The following is an 8,984-nucleotide window of genomic DNA, read 5'->3' as shown; positions in this document are numbered from 1 at the left end:
AAGAACACAGAAAAGGCTAATGATCTAAGATCACATCAAAATCAGACACTGTTGTCAGATGTCATCATTATCATCATCTATATTTGCAGAGTAGATTCTTCTAATACAAGATGTGTATGCCTTTCTAATTCAGAGGTGTCTTTGTCTAGATGTGCCTAGGTTTTCTTGTCATGAAAAGTGGGTGACCATGAGAAATGAGACTCTGCTGAGTGTACACCATACACTGGGGGACTGCTGGGCTTCTCATAGTAAATAATAATGTGAGCACAGCCCAGGCACTGTGGGCAAGCAGCTTGCTGTCTGCTTTATGTTTATCACTCAGAAAAGGATCGGAACAGATGATTCCTGAAGTTATCTTAACTACAACAGTACTATAAATCTAATGGAAATCTAATGTAGGGAGATGTGGGAAAGATACTTATTGCTAGCTCTCCCTGGATATTGTATAATGCTACACCCTGTTTTTTGCTGAATATGTTGCAGTTTAGCATGATGTGATGCAATCAAACATGACATGTAATTTTGAGATCAGGTATCGGCTATCACCTTTCATCGTAGGCATCAAACCAGATTTTCTGCTGGAAGCAGTTCACCGTTATAAACTGACAGACTTAGATAATGGCATAGAGAATGAAAATTACAGTTTGAAAAGTATCCTTAAATATTTCTTTATTTTTTCCAGATAGGAAAATCTTTAAAATGCAAAATTTCTCATTTTCCAAGAAGAAAATTTAATATTGTGGATTATTACTGGTGACTCCAAAAGCTCTACTTTAAGATCGAAAAATAGCATATTATATCAACAACACAAAATATAACCAATGGAAGTGAAAAATCATTAAAAGACAAAAACATTTCAAAAAATAAAAAATAAAATCTATCTTTTCAAAAAACTCCCATCAAATTGACAGATCTTTGTTTCCCATTATATATGCATGTATATATGTCTTGAGGTACAGCCACCAAAGTCTCCACTCAGTGAAACTGTCTCCAAAGTGCTTTTATAAACTGATTTCTTTCCAAAACCTTGTACTATATGTCCTTACAGAGTTCAGGTCTATAAAATTTATCAACATATCTCTATTATTCAAAGTATCAATGTATACATTTGATATCAAGCATTTAGCTTTCAGATCTTAATTCAATGGTCTTAGTTCAAAAAACATATATAATACTCTTGAATGCAGACACTACTTGTAGTTGTTGCAATGCTAACTAAAATATACCAGTTATGTTTTTGACAAGAATCATTTTTTTCAAAACATGTAGACACGTACTCTTCATTGGAAATACATAGTTGCATACATCATGCCCTGTAGTCACACTTGGGGGGAGAAAAATATCATTATCTTTACTACCAACTAGTTAATTGAGCATTATAAAATAAGTGTACACAGTCAAATCTCAAACTAAACCAGACATAGCCATTAAAAATGATGTGTACTGGATTTGAACTCAAGCGCTACTAACAAGGTCACAAATCTTTTCTACTATATTCAGCTAATACAAGAGTACACATCTTATTTTGAAAACTTGGTGTAATCTCCAGAGCTCCTATAGCCCAAAAGCTTTCAGTAAGATTAAAGGTATATCTGCCAGGCCTTTTTTAGGGAGACACAAGTTCATCCTGGCTACACTGGTCAGAAAATTTGTAAGTGCAGTCATTACAGCTTCGATAGCAGGTAAGGAGTAGGTTTTAGTCCCTCAGGCACAGCATCATATTAGCAGAGTCATGCTGCTGCTGTTGCTGCTTGATTCAGCAACTTCATGAGTTACTCTGGTTTGTAGAAGGCATAAACATGCTTTTATGCTGCTAAAGCTGCTTAGATGCTGACTTTCTATTCAGGAGATTACACAGCCATACCTTGGCCTTACACGTAAACTTTCACCCATTTGCAGACACAAGAACACCAATTGCTGAACCAAGTGTAATGGGGAGAAATCCCTGTGAGAGATGGGGGCTCCTGCAGCAGGGTCTCTAAGGGAGAAGAGCCTTAGAAAGTAATTCCCAGTGCACCGTTTCCTCAGCTGGTCCTGAGACTCCACATTCCTGCAGTGAATGAAGTAATCATTTAGCTAAGAAATCAAAACAAGATACTTTTTTCCTTCTCTGGGTTTTTTATCTGTGCCCACTGAGAGAAAGAGTGAGCTTGCGTCTCAAAAGGTTTAATTATGAAAGGGAATTGGGAGCTGTGACGTTGTGATCAATTTTATTAATGTTTTGATAGTATTTAACAGCTGCATAAGTTTATTCATATATCCTTTTCCATTCAATTATTGTTGCAAATTGGAAATCTATCGGTTATTGATCTTTGCATTCTTATCCTAGATATTGTTCTATTAGCAAATGGAACTTCAGACTGAGCAGCTGCAAGAAATAAACTTAATAACTATACTAACACTATTAGCCTGTCTAATTGCAAGTTTCTGAACTACACTGTTTTTTAATGGATTAAGTTTTAATCAAGCTGTCTGGAAAAACATTAAAGATTTAGCAGATTAGACACTAAGGAACAATGTACTTTTGGTTTAATTTTAACTCTCTTAGTCTAGTAGTTTTCCTTACTGCTATGTGTTGCCTCCTCCTATTATAAAATTTTGAGTTTATTATAAGAATCATAGAATTTAATTAATGTAATTCTAACAATGATACTACATAACAATAAATAATGAATAAAAAATTCTGAACACATAAAAGTACCCTGGAGTAAAAATGATGTATCAAAAGTAAGTAAAGAAATTCAATAATGAACTTCACAGTTAAAATATAATTACCACAAAGCATTGCCATCTGAGTGCAAAAAAATGGAAATGATTGTGTCTACATAACCCATCACACTCAAAGAATACCCAGCTGATCAAAGATTTCATAGAAAGTGAGTAACTTTCTTCTTAATTGTGTTATGGTTTTAAATCACCAAGGCCAAGAGCATTGAGGGCTTTGAATTGCATTCAGTATTTATACAGATAATGAAAACATTCATGATTCGTCTGGAGTCAAATGATTTTTAGATGAGATACGAACCTGAGGGCTTCAGAGCAAAAATCAGCCTAAAAGTAGATGGGTTAGAAAACCTCACAGAGCTAGAAAATTTGAGTACTTTACAATTAGGTAAAAGAGATTCTCCCTAGTACAATTTGAACACACACCAGTACCCAGCATCGAAATTCTGATCACAAACATACTATATACTTTAATTTTAGAAGCACCGTGTACACACAAATTCATACATACATATATAGATAATAATTTTGACTGTCTCCCTCTAAAAGTACTTATTTTACTACGTACATTACAACAATTTCCAAATAAATAATATATTGTAAACACAGACAAGTATCTCTAAAGGAACAGAGAGCAATACAGACTAAAATAAAAATCTATTTATTTTCAGGACTAATGAAGTCTACAGTAGAAAAGTTATTCTATACAATTTACCATAGGAAGGGGTAATACCTTACCCTCTTACATCTTTGTTAAGCAACTCTGAATAACTAAAAAAAATCATCCGTAGATATACCACAGATGCACACTTCTAGTGAAGCTAAGAGTTTTGTTGTTCTTTTAGTGTAATTTCTCTATTTGCTGAGCTCGCCATAAAAGAAAAATAGGGATAGAAAATAACTGATCCAACAGTTAGTCTTATCAAAGAAAGCCATGTTTTTATTTCAATGGTATGCCTGGTACTTGATGCACAGCCAGCCTGCACTAAGTACCACCAAAAATATATGAGCCTTGGCAGGTATGTCGCACTTAAATCCCAGTCTGATTTCTGAAAACCCCATTATGATTTTATGTTCTTTGTTCTCAAGTCCCAGGATGTCCTCTCAGGCATTATCTAGAATTTTTATTTAGGAATAAGGCAGTGGAGATGAATTACCTGAAGTCCCAGACTTGTGTTAATAATAACATCCTGAACAACATACATACATTTATATAACAGGTTTTCTTTTTCTTGATTGTGTATACAAACATATACTCACTATGTAGGAATCTCTTTACTCACCATAGTAGTGCAGGGACCTGTGATATGAAACAATCCTCATTACGTATTTTCTTTTGGTTTTCCTTCCATATTTCTAATTAAATGCTCACTGGGTGATATATAAAGAGATTTACCTCTTTCCTCTATGCCAGTTTTTGACCCAAGAGATTAATATTTATAATGTTGTATGTGATTTTGTTTTGGGGAGTTCTTTTTGTAAGTATGAATCTAAAGGGTCCTGAACTAGTAGAATCTGGATAGGGAAATTTCTACACATGTGGAACATATTCACAAAGAAGTATTACTAATTTTTGTATTACAGTGGTGCCTAGAAATCCCAGCTGAAATCAGTACACTACTATGCCAGACACTGAGAAGAATGACAACAGGTTAACATCTTAACACTGACAAACTTACAGTAAAAAAAGATAAAGGATTGGAAGGTTTATAAGGACACGAAAAGCTGGAAAGCGACACAACAGATTAGTGCCTTAGACAGGAGCTGATCCTTGACTCTCTGTGTCCTGAAGCTGGGTAATATTGCCTTTCTGTATTTAGCAGCAATAACTTGAGACTGGGCTGGCTTTTCCAAGTCCTGAAGCTAGGAGCTCCAGAGATTTTAAGACAACTGAACAGTTGGTGGCAGACATAATATTTTTGTGACTTCTGTGGTCTCAGTTCTTATCTTTGAAAACATTTCTGTATTTAAAACATACTTCAGGATGTTTTTCCATTCCCTGGTTTACTCCCCACAATCTACAGCTAAAAATCCTGGGTGTATGTGTCAGTATCTTTTTAGATTCTGCTGTAACACAGCTACTCTGAGAATGAGGATTTCAAATAATGAGTAAGTGGTAAAGAAAGTTCAAAGGAACAAGAATCCAATTTCCTGTAAAAGATATGACTGCATTACTGGCATAAAAATAAATATACTTTTTAATGGCCCCAAATTAGCTATATTCTGAAAACCTGTTTATTTTTCATGTCTTGCTACAAAATTTTTTTAAAAAATAAAAACAACACAAAACTATCTGCATTTATTTAAGAAGATATCAACTATGGAAATGGAGATCTTAATGTCTGCTGAGTTCAGAAACATATACAACATGACCAACAGGTGGGTTCATGATGAAATTATCCTTGAATGATTCCTTCAGGGAGTCATTACTCAGTTGTTTGGAAGCTGAATAAGTGTCTCTTCCACTTTAGCTAAAGCCAGGACCTCAATGTTATGTCTCATGAGAAAAGCCATTAGGATACACAGGAGAATGATATCATGCCACATGAGCCCAGAAATAATTTTGAGGGAATGGAAAATTTGCTTGGTTTGTCTATGCAGAAGCAGTAGACTGATATTTTTAAACCCCAGAAAGAGAGGAGATCAAGATTCTTACTTCATGAAACACCGGTGTGCTTTTTTTTTCTTTTGAAATAAGTTTTATTTCTTTTTCTTGTCGTACTAGGAGTCAGGGCATGGTTGGGTTTGAAAGAAGAGGAAAGATGATTTATGTTGTCACTGTAAAACAGGGAGTAGATGTATAAACCATTTGTTAATAGAGCCTAAGGATATAAAATCCGGAGATGATGCTCCTAAGATATGGTTAGTGTAAGACATTTCTGTATACTAGTATATAAATGTGTAGTTTATAAAATCATGGAATCATATAATAATTTATGCTGGAAGGGACCTTTGAGTGTCTTCTAGTCTAAGGCAGTGCTCAAAGCAGGGCCAGCTTTGAAATCAGATCAGATTGCTTATGGCTTTGTTCATTTGAGTTCTTCATTTAATTGCTTGAGATTATAATGCTTAACAGATTTTAAGTTGGCATTTTGTAGAAAACTTTCCTTCTCTGTACTGCTTTCATGAAAACAGAGAACCACATTTGTTCTCTTAATGTATTCTGAGGGTGGTGATCTTAAAGCTTTTGAATTTTGAACACTATAGTCATTGTGGTCTACATCACGCTCAAAGGGGAAGGGAAAAACGGTTTTAAATAAACTTTATGATAGTGTGTTTTGGGGTGAACAAGAGGTTGGGCTGTTCGCCAGTTTACGTCACCTGAATGTGTATTGGTCTTGGCATTCTAAAACACCAAGGAGTCCTGCTTGCTCAAGAAATATATCTCAGGAGCTCCTTTCCTTCCTAGAGGGAAGGATGGTAAAGGTGGTGAAATACAGTTATGCTGGATCTCTTCCACCTAAAGATTATCTCTGCAAAAGGAATAATAAATAAATATTTAACTCAATTCAGCATTTATTGTTACTTAAGAGTTAGAGCAAAGTCATGAATCACTTTTTGGTTTCCTCCCTCCCTCCTTCCCTCCCTCCCTCCCTCCCTTCCTTCCTTCCTTCCTTCCTTCCTTCCTTCCTTCCTTCCTTCTTTCCTTCCTGAAGAGTCTGCATGTGGAATCTAAACCTAGAATTTTTATAGTGGGAAATGACTGACTAGGATTTTAACAGTATTTTAATACTCTTGATAAATACATTGTGATAAATAAATTGAAATTGATAAGTCAATACTTTCAATAGTTGCTACAAATATATTTATTGATTAGGTTGTTCATTATGGAAGATTAAAAGTTACTGAGATTATAGTATGACTGCTTTGAAACAAACTTAAATTAAGAAGCTGTCTATTAGAAGGGGAAATCCTTACCAACAAAATGCTGCTCACACACAAGATAAACTTAGCTCTAAACATATCAAAATATTTCATAAGTGGTAACTGTGATAAGAAGTTAATATACAAATTCTTGGCTATGAGCAGAACAATCCATAAGAAAAAGGTTTTGGGGAGAAAAAGTAATGGATGGTTATAATATGATCCACCTGAAATGGGTAGAGAATAGTTTTAACAGTTTTACTGCTAAACACTCAAGCATCAACAAGACATATATTTGTAGAAAGTTGGGAGTAAATATTAGAGGTTGGCTTTATAGTATAAAATCGATTTTTCTAGAGGTGGAGTGACCATTTTCCAATGTTTATTCATCTACAGCTGCCTTCTAAATTGATACAATGGTAGAGAAAAGATAGAGTTCAAAAGGTTGTCTGGATCTCCTTTTATTCTCTCTATTCTAAGGAATTTATGGAAACTGTCACTGACAATACAAAGAAGCTTTTTCTCTGGGTATGTCTGTGGCCTGTTTTGGCTATTTCTAGTTTCTGTGGGGAGGAAATCAATTCATCAGAACTTTTTAGCAGAAGAATTATTAAGGGATAATCAAAGAAAAAAGAAAGGCTTTGAATAAAGTGAAATATTCCTTAAAGATAGAGGATTTGGTTGAGTATGAAAGGAAGCAATCTTAGGCTCAAAAGGTTATTAGAAGATCTAAGAAGCACTGTTGACAAAATCTCTGTAGCACTATTAATAAACATGTTTCAGTGGGAAAATATGAAATAAGATTATAAGGATAAATGTAAGAGAGCACAGATACTTTGCAATACCTAGTTTAATTAAAAGTGGCATTACACTTGATTCTAATGCACTGAAGTTGAACATGGAGAAGGTTTCACTTAATGTTATTAAAGGCATGCTGATATAAAATAGAATTTGTTGGTGTCAGGAATACTTTTTTTAAGAGATGTTTCATGTTAGACTTTAAGACCGAAGTGAGGGAAGCTCTGCAATTCTGTTGCTAGTTAGTGAATTTGAAGGGCAGGTATTATTTGATTTTGAGATATCCTTCCTTGTCTGGTTTAATAGGCCTTACAAAGTGTGCTTAATGATGTGAGCATCAAATGCATTTGATAATATTTTTAAGCTTATTTGAAGCAAGAAGCAAATTTAATCTGTTTCAAAGTCATGCTATGTTACAAGAGCTTTATGAAAGATCTATAATAGAACAGACACTAGGAATATTTTGTTAGATTTATTGTTTGTTACCAGCAGAAAATTTAATCGGAACTTGTGATACTAATTTTGGTTGAATATGAAGAAATTGAGGGGAGTGGGGAATAAGGGAAATTTCCCCCCCAACACACATTAACGTGATTGTTTACCAAATTTGTTTTGGAAAGGATTTGATTAAACCTGAATCTATGTTTGAAACTAGAAATTTAAAACTCTGAATCTATGTAAAATGAAGTAAGGTACATCTGACAGTGTGGAAGAAGCCTGGCTTGGTACACCTCTGTACATGCCATCTGTGCCACAGTCCTTGTCCCTCCATCTCTTTCAGAGATGTTTCCCCTACTCTGCAAGTGGTCACACTGAGTTAAGGAACAATGTTCCATGGGTAAAAAACTAAGCATATTCAAAATTGGCAGAATCTAGCCTTCAGAAATCTGTTCTTTCACTCTCACCCACATTGTGCCTCTAATGCATTATATGAAGATAAAGTAGGCTGACAATTTGTGGTAAAATAAGAAACGAATAAATTCAAATCTTAGATAAACTGAATCATTTCATAATGGGATCACCTGAGGATATTCAGTCTAGTATATTTAAAGGACTGGCTGAAGTAATTTCAGAGCCATTAGTAATAATTTCTTCTGAGAAATTGTGGAAGACAGAAGAAATTCCAGAGATCGGTAAACCAGGAAATTGTAGACCAGTTATCCTAACTTCATTTCCTGAAAAAGTCAGGTACTTTTAATTAGAGAAAAAACATTAGTTACCTAAAGAGCGCAAGGAGGTGAATAGCATCTAGGGTGGTCTTGTCAAAAGCATATCATGTCAGAACAAGCTGATTTACTTTTATGACAAGATAGCAACTCTTGTGGACAGGAGAGAAACAGCAGATGTCATATATTCCTGTCTTGGTCTTTACACTGTTTCAGATGATACACTCATAAGAACAGACAAAAAGTGGCTTAGGAAATGTTCTACTGTAAAGTGAATGAACAGTTGTTGGAGAAAGAGTACTTGGAGCATAGTTATCAGTGGTCCATAATTCCAACCAGACAGATGTGTCAAATGGGGTCTAAGGTAGGTCTGTTATTATTCATTATTTTCATATGATGTTTGAGTAGAGACTGCAAATACTAAATTACATG

The sequence above is a fragment of the Tyto alba genome, unplaced genomic scaffold, assembly GCF_018691265.1.
Source record: "Tyto alba isolate M040663 unplaced genomic scaffold, T.alba_DEE_v4.0 Super-Scaffold_40, whole genome shotgun sequence".
Classification (NCBI taxonomy): domain Eukaryota; kingdom Metazoa; phylum Chordata; class Aves; order Strigiformes; family Tytonidae; genus Tyto; species Tyto alba.
The sequence above is the reverse complement of the archived record's forward strand: the minus strand, read 5'-3'. Positions refer to the sequence as shown.